Here is a 16393-nt window from a genome sequence, read left to right as displayed (position 1 = left end):
AATAAAATACAAGCGCTTTACAATTACAATTTCAGTAATATATATTTCTTAATTAAGTACAGCAGATATATATGAGAGTCTTGAAACTTTGGAGACTTATTAATTACAACGTAGTCATGAATAAAATAAATGTGATTTTAATGATATTTTACAAAGCATTTCCATACAATATTCATAAAAAAGAATAAGAGACGATGCTCATTGCACTTCAAATTACAAAGTTCTGGATCAGTTTTATATGAAACACCTTATGCTGTTGACATTAAAACAGTTTCATTAGTGATGAATTTATCTATGAAACATAAATACCTGCTATTAAAATCCACTTTGTGGAATATTTTTAAGAGAATTTATTTGAAAAAATTTTATTCCTGCTGAAGCATTTCAAGAAATCAATCACTTTCCTGGAGAAGTTTTACGACCAATCTTGCTGCCAGTAATGGAACAATATCACGCCCTTCGGTTAGTGGAACTGCTGCTGCAATCTCCGTGTTGATCATCATAATAATCATCGCGAAGACACTCAGCAAACTCAGAATAACTCTCAGAGAAAGCATTTCAAACTTTTGATTCAGCGCCTACATAAGAAATCACAAAAAGTTTATTTTTGAGATTTGGTCAAAATTCAATACATAACAGTTTATATAGAAGTTTCTTAAGGAAATAGTTAATGTGTATAATATCGGCCGGTAAAGCGAAATTTCTGTGACATTTTTAGGTCACAGATTTCAAGGGCGGTGAACCTGTCAGAAACGAATGGTGCGTACCTGTAATAAGACAGCTCGAAAGTGCAGCTTTAATTTTGTGCTGCTATCATATTTCTAATCTTAATTTGAGCTATAATTTGTTCTCTGTATAAAAAAAACTAAATGCATCAATTGTCACAATCAAGATCAACGACTTTTATCGTGTTTTTATGTAAGCCACATTTTCAGAATATTCAAATGTAATGAAGTTGTCAAATATATTTAGAACGCAATAATGTTGCGATTCAAGAATTTTACCGTTTGAAACAATTTCTGGTGATTTCAACTGATTGAATTATAAATTATTCGATGGAAGGTGTATCAAAATTTAATTTTTTTTCACGTGTAACAAAATTTCCAATGCAGACTTCAGGAACTGCAGGTCTGTCTGCATATTATATGCTTTACATTCTGAGTATTAAATTGTAATGTATCTATAGTAATTAAATTACGTTCTTAAAATGCTAAAGATGTTTTGCTAGTAAGGAAAAGTTAAGTGTATTTAAAGAAATTTCTTTTAAGTTTGAGAAGCATATCGTTGGCATGAATGTGCGCATTTTTAAAAACCTGACATTTATTTGTTAAATATTGGTACGAAATACCGCCTAGATGGCTTCAAATTATAGATGCACGTTTTACGCTGGAAAATACGGTATTTTGTAACTATTCTATTTAAGAACTGAGACAGAACGAAAAGTCGTCGAACAGTCTGATTCATTCACATTAGCAATTTGGTAATTTAAAGTTAACTGTATAATGTACACATATAATTTTACGAAAAAGATGCGAGTATATATTTATGAGACTTATTTTTAAATCCTAAAACGATAATATTTATGAAATTTATTTTTAAACCTGAAATGATAAAATTTATGAAATTTATTTTTAATTTTGAAACAATAAGATATTTCGCAAGAAAAGCCTGTTAAAGCGTTTACTCATTGAGATATAATATTTATTGATAAAATTAGGTATACAATTTATAGCGCTTATAAAATTTGAAAACCGAATAGCAACAATTTGACAAAATAATATACACTTTGTGGGGATTTATTTAATTAATTTACCAATTATTTTATGTCAGAGTAGCTTTCTTATCGCTCTTGCTTTCATTCCAGAATGGAAATAGACTAGCGCGCGGGTGTTCAAATGAGGTAGAAATAAAATAGGATTAGTTTTGAAAAGTGACACCAGAGCGTGTTCTGCCTGCCTGAAGGCCACGCTGCTATTTTTTTATTTCTTAGCGATTAGATTTCTGTATCCTTGCTCTATTCTTGCCATTAGACTTGGATATGCCGAATTGCAACTATCATCTGACCCATCTTGCGCGATAAATAATCTGCAAAACCGTTAGGCTGAATTTAATTTCACTTAATTTTAAGATATTCATTATCTTTTGAGTTAAGACAATATGGCTTTTTTAAGCACGAATTGGTGCCGTCTGTTAACCTGATTTCAGTTAATAAAGGGTCCTTTTTACCCTTCTCCTAACTTAGAGATTAGTACTTAGAGATTATTCACTAAACAGTTTTCTAAAACTAGCTCAGTTTATGATAGCCAAGCATACAAGTTATATCTTGATATTCTAAATGCTGTTTCGCTACGTTTCGGTACTAACATTTTACATAAAAATTGGAAATGAATTATGGAGATATTCGAGTGTAGTAATCTTGTATTTTGTAGTTATGAAAGACTGTATTGTGTTATTTTTACATCCTTGTACGAAGAAAAAATCTGATGTGTACACCACATGACTTCCTTGTACGGAATATTAAATTATACCCATTTTTTCTTGCATTTCGTTTACACTTAATGGATTGAATTAAATCTACTTCGCCGACAGCGCATAAACCACAATAGAACAAATGCATTCTTTAAAATTCACTCTAGTATTTGTTTACCATAGCGACACTCCGGCGCTAGATTCACTTAACAGTATTAATAATTATATAACAGTTAAATTATATAATAACTATATAACGGAAACTAAGTTAACTGTTATATAATCCAATAATTAGAGTTAACTTAAATATTTCGTTCATATTACAATTCATAATGCATAAAATTTATATCATTTAAAAAATAGAATTATCTAATCGTTGCCACATGTTCTATTCAAATGTTATAATAAAGCTAGAATGATGTATAAAAGAAATTAAGCAAACAAAACAAAAAAGAAACAGTTTTTCACAGACGACTGAGTATTTCTCATTCAATTAATTCAGTTCTCACTTCGCGAGAAGGCAAAAATACATAAAACCTCAAAATATCTATACTAAAAATTACGAAGTAAATCTCAAACACTTATTTCCTCAAAAAAATTCCAGAAAGAATTAAGCATGATTTAATTGGCAATAATAAATGAGCGTTATCTTTGTTGTTGCGAAGCTAAGTTTCTCTAGATTGGCAACAAATCCACTAGTCTCCTGTTTCAAATGTAAACGTCCATGGCCGCCATAAAAATAAAATGAGGCATAGCGGCACTTAGACAACTTTCAAATTGTTGATAATTCTAAAAGTATTGCATACAGATTTAATAAAGACATAAAAATCTTAACCGGAAAATAAAATCAACATAATACAATCATTTTTAAAGCAAAAAATGTACAATTTTACAAACATATAAGAGTAAAGAAACTGAGATCACTGAGCCGGGTAACAGAGTGGATATATATATATATAAATATATTTATATACGTTTGGTGCAGCCGATTGCAACCAAAATACGAGGTGCACATCTACATGTTAAAGCAGTCCTATATACAAAATTTCATCATTCTGAGGCTACTCATTTTTGAGTTATGCGAGATACGTACCTACGCACGAACGTACGTACGTACGCACGTACGTACATACGTTCGTACAGACGCCACGAAATATTCTCTTCAGAATTAACTTTAAAGCAGTTTTATAATTTTTTTGAAGGAAAAGAGGCTGCCTGAAACTTTTCGCGATTACAATACTTCCTTTTTACTTCGTACAAGGAAGTAAAAAGTAGATCTAAGATCATTAGAGTTTACTATAAAACGATGCCTAGCGTAAAGCTAATGTTTTACCAAATTTATATACAGTGATCCGAATTTTAAATTAACAAACAATAAATTTCTTCAATAAATAAATTTATTATGTACTCTTTTTAAAAAATATTTGTTGCTTCTTTCAGGTAATACTCCCGCTAGTTTCAGAGAAATATTCTGACGAACATTTGTGTCATTCTGTCTATTGTGTGTCAGTTTTGTGTTTACATTTTTAATTAGACTAATTGTTTAACCAAAAAAACCGAAACTACTCACACTTAAATGTAATTATGCATATTTCTTAACTTCAATAATATACGAATAAAATTTTTTAATATTATTGTTACGAATTTTCTGCATAGATAGATGATTTTAGTACAATTATATGTGAAACTGCTGTAGTTTTCCGTGTAATGTAAGGGGAAACGAATTTTAAGAGAAAGCTATGCTGGAAAAGTAAGAACATAAGGTCTAGTGCATTTAACATTCAGTAAATGGGTATCTCGGTAAATTGGTGAGATATCGCTAAGCTGACAACCGCTTTAGCAACTAATTTTGTAGCCAAGTTTGGCAATAAATCACAAAAAATCGATTGCAATCAAAATACCAGGTGCACATATACCTGTTATAGCAGCCCTATATACAAAATTTCAACGTTCTGAGGCTACTCGTTTTTGAGTTATGCGAGATACGTACGTACATACGTTCGTACAGACGCCACGAAAAATTCTCTTCAGAAATAATTTTAAAGCAGTTTTTTAATTTTTTTGAAGGAAAAGAGTCTTTTATTCTGTCCTTACTGGATAATACATACTCATCTGGATATCACGCAAAAACATCGTTAAATTGCATTCAAAAGCGGTCAAAATGGATATTTTCGTAGAAATATGCTGCCTGAAACACTTCGCGATTACAACACTTCCTTAATCACGAAAAGTTTCAGGCAGCATATTTCAACGAAAATATCCATTTTGACAGCTATCCAATGGAATTTAACGATGTTTTTGCGTGACATCTGTACGCAAGGACAGAATAAAAGACTCTTTTCCTCCAAAAAATTATAAAACTGCTTTAAAATGAATTCTATAGAGAATTTTTCGTGGTGTTTTTACGTACGTATGTATCTCGCATAACTCAAAAACCAGCAGCCTCAGAACGTTGAAATTCTGTATATAGGACTGCTATAACATGTAGATGTGCACCTCGTATTTTGGTTGAAATCATATATACTAAATGTACACTGGTGTGCAAAAATTAAGGACGAAGTCGAAAAATTAGCATATCAGCTGAACGAAGAGGCAGAGCGGACAGAAAGTACAATCAGGAGATTAAGTAAGGTGATGTACGGTAGCACATGCGCAGATTTGCAGGTAGACGTAATGGGGGAGTGTCTGAGTAGTATAAAGCATGTTGTCGGTTAAGATCAGTATTTCTGGCAAAGAGATTGCACGCCGTATAGCAGTTAAAATCACACCCAGTTGCTGCCTCAGCGAGAAATGGCGAATAATCAATCTGCTAGACGAAATCTGGATGCTTTTACCCGAGGTCGAATCATTGGGAAGTTGGAGGAAGGCCGCAGTGTGACAAGTGTGGCTGCAGAGTTCGGAATTGCTCACAGCATCGTTTCACGACTTTGAAGACAATTTCAAACTACAGGAACAGCTATCCGGGGCTTTAGTAGTAGTCGTCCACGAGGAACCACACCCGCAGATGACCGGTATATTGCCTTACAGGCCAGAAGAAACAGGCGGCAGACAGCAGGAGAAATCGCTAGACACACGACACAGGCGACTGGATGACCGATATCGCGTTTTACCGTGGCCAGAAGACTGCACGTTGGTGGTCTGTTTACACGACGCCCTATACGGTGTGTACCTCTAACGCCTGCCCATCCGAGAAAGCGTTCTCTGTGGTGCCGGGAACACCGGAATTGGAGAGACAATGAATGGGGACGAGTACACTTTACAGATGAGATCAGATTCAGTCTGAGTAGCGATTCTCATCACATACTCATCTGGAGAGAGCGGGGAAGCCGGCAATCATCCCTCGAACATCATTGAAAGGGCAGGTATGGAGGTGGCGGTGTTCTCGTTTGGGGAGGCATCATGCTTGGGAGTCGTACAGACCTTAAAATCTTCGACGCAGGTTCAGTCAACGGAACCCGTTATTGTAACGAGATTCTTCTTCCATATGTGCGTCTTTTTAGAGGCGCTATGGGTCCGCAGTTCCTTTTCATGGACGACAATGCACCACGTCATCGCACAGTAGCTGCCGAACAGCTCTTAGAGAGTGAGGATATTGAACGTATGGATTGGCCGGCACTATCTCCGGATCTCAATCCCATCGAGCATGTATGGGATTTTCTAGGCAGACGCTTGACAGCTCGTACCTTACCACCAGTAACGATTCCGGAGCTTCGATTGCCGCTGCAAGACGAATGGGCAGCAATGCCTCAACAACTCATTGACACCCTCATTCTCAGCATGGGCAGACGCTGTGAAACCTGCCTAGCAGTCAGGGGAGATCATATCCCTTATTAATGACCGGAGGTTTCTTGCTGGACACCCATCACAGGGATGTTTCGGCCTTCAGTCGCATTGCGCTCCGTGCTACTTTTTCAATAAAGCTTCTTTTTATCCCTCTGATTTCTCTTTTAGTAAGTGTTGCTTACATTACTCATGTCCTTACGTATTGGGGATCTTACGGTATTAAATGTGTTGATTTGGAAAGCTTTTGTACAAAGTTATATTGAAAAAACCATCTCGTCCTTAATTTTTGCACACCAGTGTATATAAATATATTTATATATATAATCCACTCTGTTACTCGGCTCATTGATTTCAGTTTCTTTACTGTTATATGTTTGTAAATTGTGCATTTTTTGTTTAAAAGTGACTGAATTATGTTGTTCTTATCTTCTGGTTAAGGTTTTTATATCTTTAGGAAATCTGAAAGCAATATTTTAGAATTATTAGCAATTTAAAGCTGTTTAAGTGCGGTTAAGCCTAATTTTTAAATAACATGGCGGACATGTTTGAAACAGCAGAGTAATAGATTTGTTGCCAATCTATAGAAACTAAGCTTTGCAACAGCAAAGATAACGCCTTCATTTATTGCGAATTAAATCATGCTTAATTCATTCTGGAATTGATTCGAGGAAATAAGTGTTTCAAATTTACTTCGTAATTTTTAATATAGATATTTTGAGTTTTTATGTATTTTTGCCTTGTCGGAAAGTTAGAACTAAATTAGCTGAATGAGAAATACTGAATCGTCTGTGAAAAACTGTTTCTTTTTTATTTTGTTTGCTGAATTTCTTTTATACATCATTTTAGATTTATTTTAGTATTTGAATAGAACATGTGGCAGTGATTAGAGAATTCTTCAAATGATATAAATTAAGTGCATTCTGAGTAATAATACGGACGAAATGTAACGCTATTAAGTGAAGCTAGAGCCAGAGTATCGCTATGGTAAACAAAAGTAGTGAATTTTAAAGAGTGCATTTATTCTATTGTGGTTTATCGACGAAGTAGATTTAATTCAATCCTATAAGTTTAAACGAAATGCAAGAAAAAATGCGTATAATTTAATATTCCGTACAAGCAAGTTATGTGGTGTACACATCAGATTTTTTTCTGTTGTTTTAAATTTATATAGTATTTGCGTCTCCAGGTTACGAAATAGACGTAATAAATAATACCATATTATGGAAATTTAAACCTGTAATTAAAATGTTGTTTAAAGTTCGTTGCGTAATTAAAATGTTCTTTAAAGTTCGTTTAAACTTCGTAAAATGTTGTTTAAAGGTCACATTAAATGAGTCTGCTTGTGTTGGTTTAAATCTTCCAGAAAATATCACATTTCTTAATTCATTATATACAAATATAATTTTCATTTCCGTTTATTATTGTATAAGGCTACTGTATCTAATGGTCGGGATTTATTCTTTCAAAGCTACCAAGAGAAAAGAAAATTAGTCTACAGGAATTTTAATGATTATGTTATTGTTTATCCAAATGGCCAATTGCAATTTAATGCATTCGTTGGGAATGGTCATTTGGTCATTTAGTTGGCTTATCACCGAGAGTAAAAAAGAGGGTGGACTGCCAGAAAAGGCGAGCGAATATTCCCTGCGAAAAGGAAAAGCTCTGTTCCAATTTTAAATAAAAGCAGTCCCGGAGAAGGCGGGTTCCAAGCGTTTATCATCCTCTCCCGTGTTAATTTTCTAGCGAGACGATTCAGCTTGACAATATTTTTAGTACCCGCATGCCGCAAAGATACCACGCACTTACAAACACATGCCTTCAAACTTCCTCCATGAAGGCATCCCTTCCCTTAGGCAGATAGCCCTAGTGGGCTTGGCCGTAATAAACAAAATCAAAAATCAATACAATTAAAATATATAGGTTAGAAGTGATACAACTCTCTTTTAGTTTGCATACAACTCTCTTTTAGGTATTTGAATACGGTAATATGAAATGTTGCATAGTACTTTGGACCTTTAGACTTTGTGCTTACATCCTAACATCATAACTGTTAACTTCATTGTTTGTCTTCATTTTTTACAGTTTTTCACATACTGCACATTCATTTTCACATTTTTCAACCTAAGGTTTGGTTGTTTGAAAAATGATAAAGCATAAGGAGGCTATGCAGATAGCAGGAGGGTATGACTTCACGAATTACCTCCTAAGTGAAATTAGCTCTTAGTCACCTTTTTAGCCTAAGGATGAATATAGTTTTCTGAAACAATTGCCATTTTCAGATTTTTTTTTTTTTTACTTTGTTTAACATCTTTAATGTCAGGCACTACTATATGTTTCCAGTGATGACACATCTTGTTACTTGCAGTGGGCACGCGGTTTTCCAGTTGTTAGTTTTCACTTGTATTTTGCCGAAAGATTTCTCTTTAAAAGCGTTTTGATAAATACTAAGATATTTATGTAGTTAAATTACGAAAGTATTTTAAGATAAAATTAATAAGCAAGTTAAAATGAAATATTACTTTTGGAAAAGATATACGCTGAGAGTCAATAATTATGAAATGCTGGAACTGTATTTAAGTTCATTTCTTTTGTTTATACATTTAAATTTGCGTAAAATTTAAAGTGAATCATGCATATCCAAAATACTGTTGAAAGTTATTTGAAAAATTCCCAATTACTTAAATAATATGAGTTCAATACATTCTGTGTACATAAGAGTTCAACCAAGATGAGTTAAAATAGATTACATTTATTAACCATTGTTTTGATAATAATAAATTATCAATCTCATTGTACTTAGCTGCTAATAAGGCATACTGGTAAATGCATAAATTTTTCAAAAATCTTTTTTCAACTCTAATATTTGAATTTATGTCTATACATTTACCGTCTAGTGATTTAAGAAAACGTGGGAATTTGCATGCTGAAGTTTTAAAGTAAGAATTGAAATTAAATATCTGATGTTTCTTAGAAACAGTTACATATTTTCAATGAATCTTGTCACTAAATTTTTAAACTATGTAGCAGCAAACTAATTTTTAACATCATTCTTCTAGTATCAGAATGCTTCCGAAGTGGTAAATATTTCCAACTGCAAAATTTAAATTTTATTCCATTGCTGAATTCTTTTTTGCTTACAAGAAAATATTCCCAGTGTTTGCACAAAAAAAAAAAAAAAAAAAAAAAAAAAAAAGCCTTCAAAGATATATATTTAATATAAATAACGATGCACACTAATTTGCAAATTAAATATTGAAATTTTTTGTTATTAATTATGCGCTTTATAACACAGATGTATGATAGGTTTCAATTATGAGATAGTAAATAATTACAAAGCAGATTTCAATGAAATAAAAAGAATATTTAATGGTAATTTACAAGTAATTTATATACAAAATATATTACAAAACAATGAGGTCATGCTCATTGTGCTTCAGATAATATTGTTTTGCATCTGAAAGTAGCAATATTGTTAAAAATAGCAGTCATTTAATAATAAATGCATAGCGTTTTAAATATTAAATCTCATTTACTATTACTGCTTCAAAGAAAGAAAACACTATCTATTGAAATGGATAACTATATTCTTGTCTTTAGGAGAATATTCTTCTGAAACTCTCCCCTCTCTCAGGGATTTAGAGTGAAGCATTTTATACAATCAGCCGCTTTCCTGGAGAAATTTTGCAAGTAAACCTGCTGCCAATAATGAAAGCACATCGCCGGAACCACCATTGCGTCCACCTCCATGAGGCATTGCCGATGTTGCTTCAATGTTGATCGTCATGATAACAACCATGCAGGCACACAGCAAACTCAGAATGACTTTTAGAGAAAGCATATTGGTCTTCTAATTCGTTTTTCAGGATGTGAGAAATCAAGAATGATTTTTTTATTTGACCAAAACTAAATACGCAGGCTTTTATATCAAAGCTTGTTGAGGAAGTAAAAGTGAATGAATTTAATGTTACCACAAAATGGCAATTTTAATACATTTTTAGGTCAAAGATTTAAAGAGCTATGAACCTCACAGAAGCGAGTATTATCTTTCTCTAATTAGTCTACTAGAAATTGTCTCTTTAATTTTGTGTTATCTTCATACTTCCGATCTTCATTCGAGCTCTACTTAATTCTTAGTGTAACGAAAGTAAATTTAGCAATCATTTCACGCATGATCAATGACTTGTAGCATGGCTTATAAGGATGGCAGTTTTTCAATATCAAAATACCATAAAAGTATGAAATACAGTTTTAGGTCGCAGATATTATTTTTGGGAGAGTATTTTGCAATCTTACTTTCGGTTTTAATTTTTAGTTTATGCAAAATCCTGAAAAATCTTGCATCAAATGTTAAAATAAATTATGTTGTGAATATGTGAAAATGTTCATAATTTGGACTATTATAACAAGACTTTTATACTTTAGACTTCAGGAATTGCAGGTTAACTTGTGTACTACTATAATTTTCGAGACAACTATTTATATCATATATTTAGTCATATAACTTTGAAATACCTTCTGTAAAATTCAAATTAAAAGAAATGGACATAAGACATAAACAGAAGCAGGATAAAGTTTTGCTTCGGGAAAAGTATAACGTTTAGATTTTAAAAAATACTGAATTTTCACACTGGTTATTTCACTATGTTATTAGATAAACAGAAACAGGATTATTGTTCTTGATATTAAATCTCAGTGTATCCATAATTAAAAAAATTACCTCATCAAATAATAATAATAATATAATAACTACAACCAATAATCATAACAACAGTAATAATAATAATAATAATAATAATAATAATAATAATAATAATAATAATAATAATAATAATAATAATAATAATAATAATAATAATAATAATAATAATAATAATAATAATAACAGTAATAATAATAATAATAATAATAATAATAATAATAATAATAACAACAACAATAGTAATAATAGCAATAATAATTATAACAATAACAACAATAACAATATAACAATAATAAAACCAATATAATAGTATTGTTATTATTATTATTATTGTTTTTATTATCGTTATATTGTTATTGTTGTTATTGTTATAATTAATACTAATAATAAGGTTCTCCATTCTTGGATAAAGAAATCTTAATCTAACCATATCTAAAAAAATTTCGTTTATAATTAAAAACGTAATCTTCTACCTGTTTGTGTATATGTGTTCAATTACTTTAAGAACTAATTTTAAAAATCGACATCATTTAAATCATTGTGTTTTGGTTTTAGTTGATCATTACTACTAAAGTTTCTTTACTTAAAACTAAATGAAAATAATCTGTGAAAAACAAAAAGAAAGGCATGAAAGCAAGCATTTGCCCACTATCATGAAATTCATTCTTCTACCATCAAATTTACGTCATCTTCTCTTTCAGTAAATGGACTCAGCTCTTTTAATTTGGATTTTACAGAATGTGTTTCAAAGTTATATAACTAAATATATGCTGTAATAGTGTCTCAAATATGCTAGTTTTCTATTTATATTAATAATAAAAAAAATATCTTCGGGGGGGGGGCACTGGAAGGGGTTCGATTAGTATTTCGAAGTCTGTGAGTCGATTGAGGAACTGACATTTATACTATCTTTGCTGCATTTTATCTCATGTGTAATTAGTTAAAAATTTGATTAATTATCATAGACATTAATAACGAGGTTTTGAGGATTATAACTAAGTAAATGCAAACGAATGCAATGTATTTTTCTTTAAAAATAAGCTAGAGATTACACTCTACCATTTTTCATCGAATGTAATAAATTCATTGTCTACAGTTTGATCAATTGGTGAAATTTAATAAATGTTTTAAATAAATTTACAATAATACAAGAGCAATGATTTTTGCTTGCATTTCTAGAAATGCTAAATTCGAAGTTTTTTATATGAAAAAATTTACTTGTTACATGAATATTAACTAACAGCAACTACTTTTATTCGACGAAAGTTTTAAATCACATAATTTTTTAAATTGTTTTCAAGGTTAATTTTGCTTTCTGCAAAACACCTTTTTTGTTGTATAGACTTCAGAAGCGTAAGCAAAACGTTGCTAGTTAAAACTGCTTTCATAGAGTATCCCTTCGAAATTAAAAATTGTGTACACCAAAACATACTTTATCTAATAATATTAAATCATGAACTCCCTTTAACTGTTTAAAGAGGTGTTTAACTGGGCAATATTTTCGAAATATATAGAGATTTGTAAAAGAGAGGTAAAATTCGAAATGCCTTTTATTATGCACGTGAATCAAAATTAAAAATAAAAACCGAAAAAAAATCAGAAAGCTTTCCGATTTTATATTAGGCCCAAAAGTACGTTTTTTACATATACACACAAATACACATTTTAAGAACATTATATCTAACGCCCCTTTGGGCTAAAAATATTTAAAAACAGCATATTGTTAGAATTTCCGATAGAAAATCTCGCGATGCGGAAATAAAATTATTTTATTCCGTATAGTGTCACCACCTCTGGCTTTGAAATCGTTGAGTTTTTAATCGAAAATTCATTAAAGTTTTACGAAATATGAAATAGATAATAAAACAAATTTCAAATTTCAAATTCAGGCTACCATGTGTCTATGTGTCTTTGTTTGGGTGGAGTTTTATGTTATTCAAAATTTGATGGCTCTAGGTACCCTTATGTTTTCACAATGCAAGAAACATACATACATTCATGCAGATTTTTCATTATTTAATGTCTTTAAGTGTGATGCAGGGTGATAATATTTGGTGGCGACAATTTGAAAAGTGATTCAGGATTTTTAGTGATTCGTCACAAAATGCCGTTTCGAGACTAATATCCCTTCTGGGGTAACGCCCCATTGGTCTCAAAATGGCATAAATATCTTTAGAAAATAACTATACGAATATTAACTAAGGTTGGTGTTGGTGTATTTAATTATGGCAAAGCACATTAGGGCTATCTGCCTAAGGGAAGGGATGCCTTCGTGGAGGACTTTCTAAGGGAAACTGGCTTGCATACACGTTACACATGGGGAAATCCACGAAAACACCCATGCAGCCAGCCCATTCGCGGGATTCGAACCTCGGACCGAACTACCAGTGTTCAGCGACTTTACCGCTCGGCCGCTGGTGGGCTATTAACTAAGGAAAAAAGATCGTTATTCTGATCTTCATGAGCCATGTTTATCTCTTGACATCTTTTTTTTTAATCTCCAAAGCATGTAATTTTGGATATTACTGAATTAATTCATTACCCTAATCATAAAACCATAATTTTCTTTAACTTGTGTATTTATAAATAACTTTTATATTTACAAATAAAATTTGCACAAGTTTATCTAGCTTCACTTCTTTTTTCGCAAATGATTTAATAAACACCCGACTTCAAAATTCAGCATAAGTTCTAAAAATTCTCCAAAGCATGTAATTTTGGATATTACGGAATTAATTTATTACCATAATCATGAAACTATGAATTTTGCTTAATTTGTATGTTTATAAATGACTTTTATATTTAGTAATGAAATTTGCATGAGTTTATCTTTACTTCTGCTTCGCAAATGATTTAATAAACACCCGACTTCTTGATTCAACATAGGTAAAGCAAATTTCTCTCTTATTACATTATGTTTCAGTATCTAAAACTCATGTGTTTCCACGGCCCACCATCGACCGAGCAGTAAAAGCCGCTGCTTAATGGTAGTTCTGTTCCGGTTTGGAGTCTCAAAGAATGGGCTGGCTGCATGTGAGTTTTCGGGGTTTTCCCCATGTGTAATGTGGATACGCGAGAGTTTCCTTTAGCGCATCCTCCACGGGGCGTCCATCCCTTGAAGTATAGTGCGTGATGGAGCATATAGGTGGTGTTGGTGTATTTAATTATGGCAGAGCACACGAGGGCTATCTGCCTAAGCGGAGAGATGCCTTTGTGGAGGACTTTCTAGGGGAAACTGGCTCGTATACACGTTACACATGGGGAAAACCACGAAAACGCCCATGCAGCCAGCCTGTTCGCAGGATTCGAACCTCGAACCGAACTACCAGTGTTCAGCGACTTTACCGCTCGGCCGCTGGTGGGCATGATGGAGCCAGCAGAATTTGTCTTCCTGGGAAGACTGAAAGCGTGATTTTTTTCTTTGAAAGCTACACATATAAAACTAAATTATATTTCTGCAAACTCAAATAATAAATCAGAACGAATAAAAAATCCTTGGAATATATTGATAGGTTAGGTTATTTAAATACGGCAAAGCACACTAGGGCTATCTGCCTATTGAGATGTCTTCGGGGAAGACTTTATAAGAGAAACTGGTTCGTATTTACGTTACACATGGAGAAGCCATTCTGCGAAGTCAGCCCCGAAGTGAACTCTCAGTATTCAAATGTGCTCTCTACTCACTCACTGTTTGGCTGTAATAGATTGACATGAAGATTTATAAAATGTGATATCGCAACAAAGGGAAGCTCTTTAATATATTCGAGATTACCTTCGTCAGAATTGAAGGAATGAAAGAAGTTGATGAGTATTCTGTAATAGTAACAAAAGTAGCAAAGGGTATACGTTCAGAGTTTCGAGATACTTGGTCGAGATTATGCAAAAAGAGGAGCTTCTGGAGATTATATTTTCAAGTTTTGTTTAAATTAGATTTGCAGCTATATCCTCAACTGAAATAACTTTGGTTGGGTGTGACTTAAACCAAAATATAAAATTTAGAGTGGATTCATGCAGCTTTGATTTTAGGTCTCTGAATGTAATAACACGATATTCATGAATGATGATATTTTCAACAGTTGAAAACTATGCTTTTCATGTTAACTACGCTTATTTTGCTGTATGTCTTATGGTTTATCACATTATTATATGTATACATTTTAGTTGCAGCCGCATTTCACTTGCAAATTTATTCTTTGTTGATCTCAGGTATGAACATATTTTCCAGAAAATAATATATTTTTCAGGATTTCTATTGTTTATTTCAAAATCTTCTATTATAGGCAGTGTCATATATAATATAATGGCATGCATTTCGTCTGTCTATTTGTCATGGCTACAATTGTTTAAGGTCGCCGTATTGACATACTTTAATTTAGCTCTTTGACTTAGTTGAAAATATATCTGTTTAGAATTAACTTCGAAAATATTAGGTCTTCTCTTATGATAATCCTCGTACCTTCATTTACGTCTTTTAATAACTAAGGAAGCTATTTTTGCTTCGGAAAAAGCATAATTTTTTATTTAAGAAAGTAATAGATATTCACTCATATGGAAATCCTATTTGCAAGAAAAGAAAAAGGTTTTTGGTTTAAAAGGAGCTCAGAACTGAAGCCCACTGAAAATAAAAATTAGAAACAAAATACACAAAGAAAATAGAAGGAAATTTGAAACAAGCTAAACTGATTGAGGACCTGAAATTTGCAATGATTGTCTTATTTTATCTCACGCTTAATTAGTTGAAAATATGATTAGTTATTAACATCAATCACGGAATTTTGAGAGTAATAACTAAAAAAATAAAATAAAATAAAAATCTGAAACGTTTTGTGTGTTAATTCAATTCAATAGCAATATCACAAAATATCTAAAAGGAGCATATCTTTAGAATTTCCGATACACAATCTAGCGCGCTGGAGATAAAAATGTTTTTTTTTTCGTACAGTGTTGCCATTGGTCGCTTTGAAATCGTTGGGTTTGTTAATCAAAAATTCGTTAAAATTTTACAAAATATAAAATGAATAATAAAACAAAATTTCAGATCCTCATATTCGAGTGGAGGACTACGTTATTCAAAATTTAATGTCTGCAGTCATCGTTTTATTACAGTGCGAGAAACATACATACATTGCTGCAGATTCTTCATAATTTAGTTTTTTTAATATGATACAGGGCTCTAATATTTGATGGAAACAACTTGAAAGGTGAAACGCCATTTTATAGTGGTTGACGCAAAATGCCAAAACGAAATTAATAGCCCATCTGAGCAAACTGTTCCTTTCAGATAATAAATGCAAATGAAAGCAGTTTTTCTTTTCTTAAAAATGAGCAACAGACTGCACATTATCCTTTTTTATAGAATTTGTGGAATTAAGTATTTACAGCGAAGGAAATTTGATGAATGTTTGGGTTACCTGACACGATATGAATGTATGACATTTTTCT

Source organism: Stegodyphus dumicola, chromosome 7 (genome assembly GCF_044657685.1).
Source record: "Stegodyphus dumicola isolate Sdum_Otavi_A_Nest chromosome 7, ASM4465768v1".
Lineage (NCBI taxonomy): Eukaryota > Metazoa > Arthropoda > Arachnida > Araneae > Eresidae > Stegodyphus > Stegodyphus dumicola.
The sequence above is the reverse complement of the archived record's forward strand: the minus strand, read 5'-3'. Positions refer to the sequence as shown.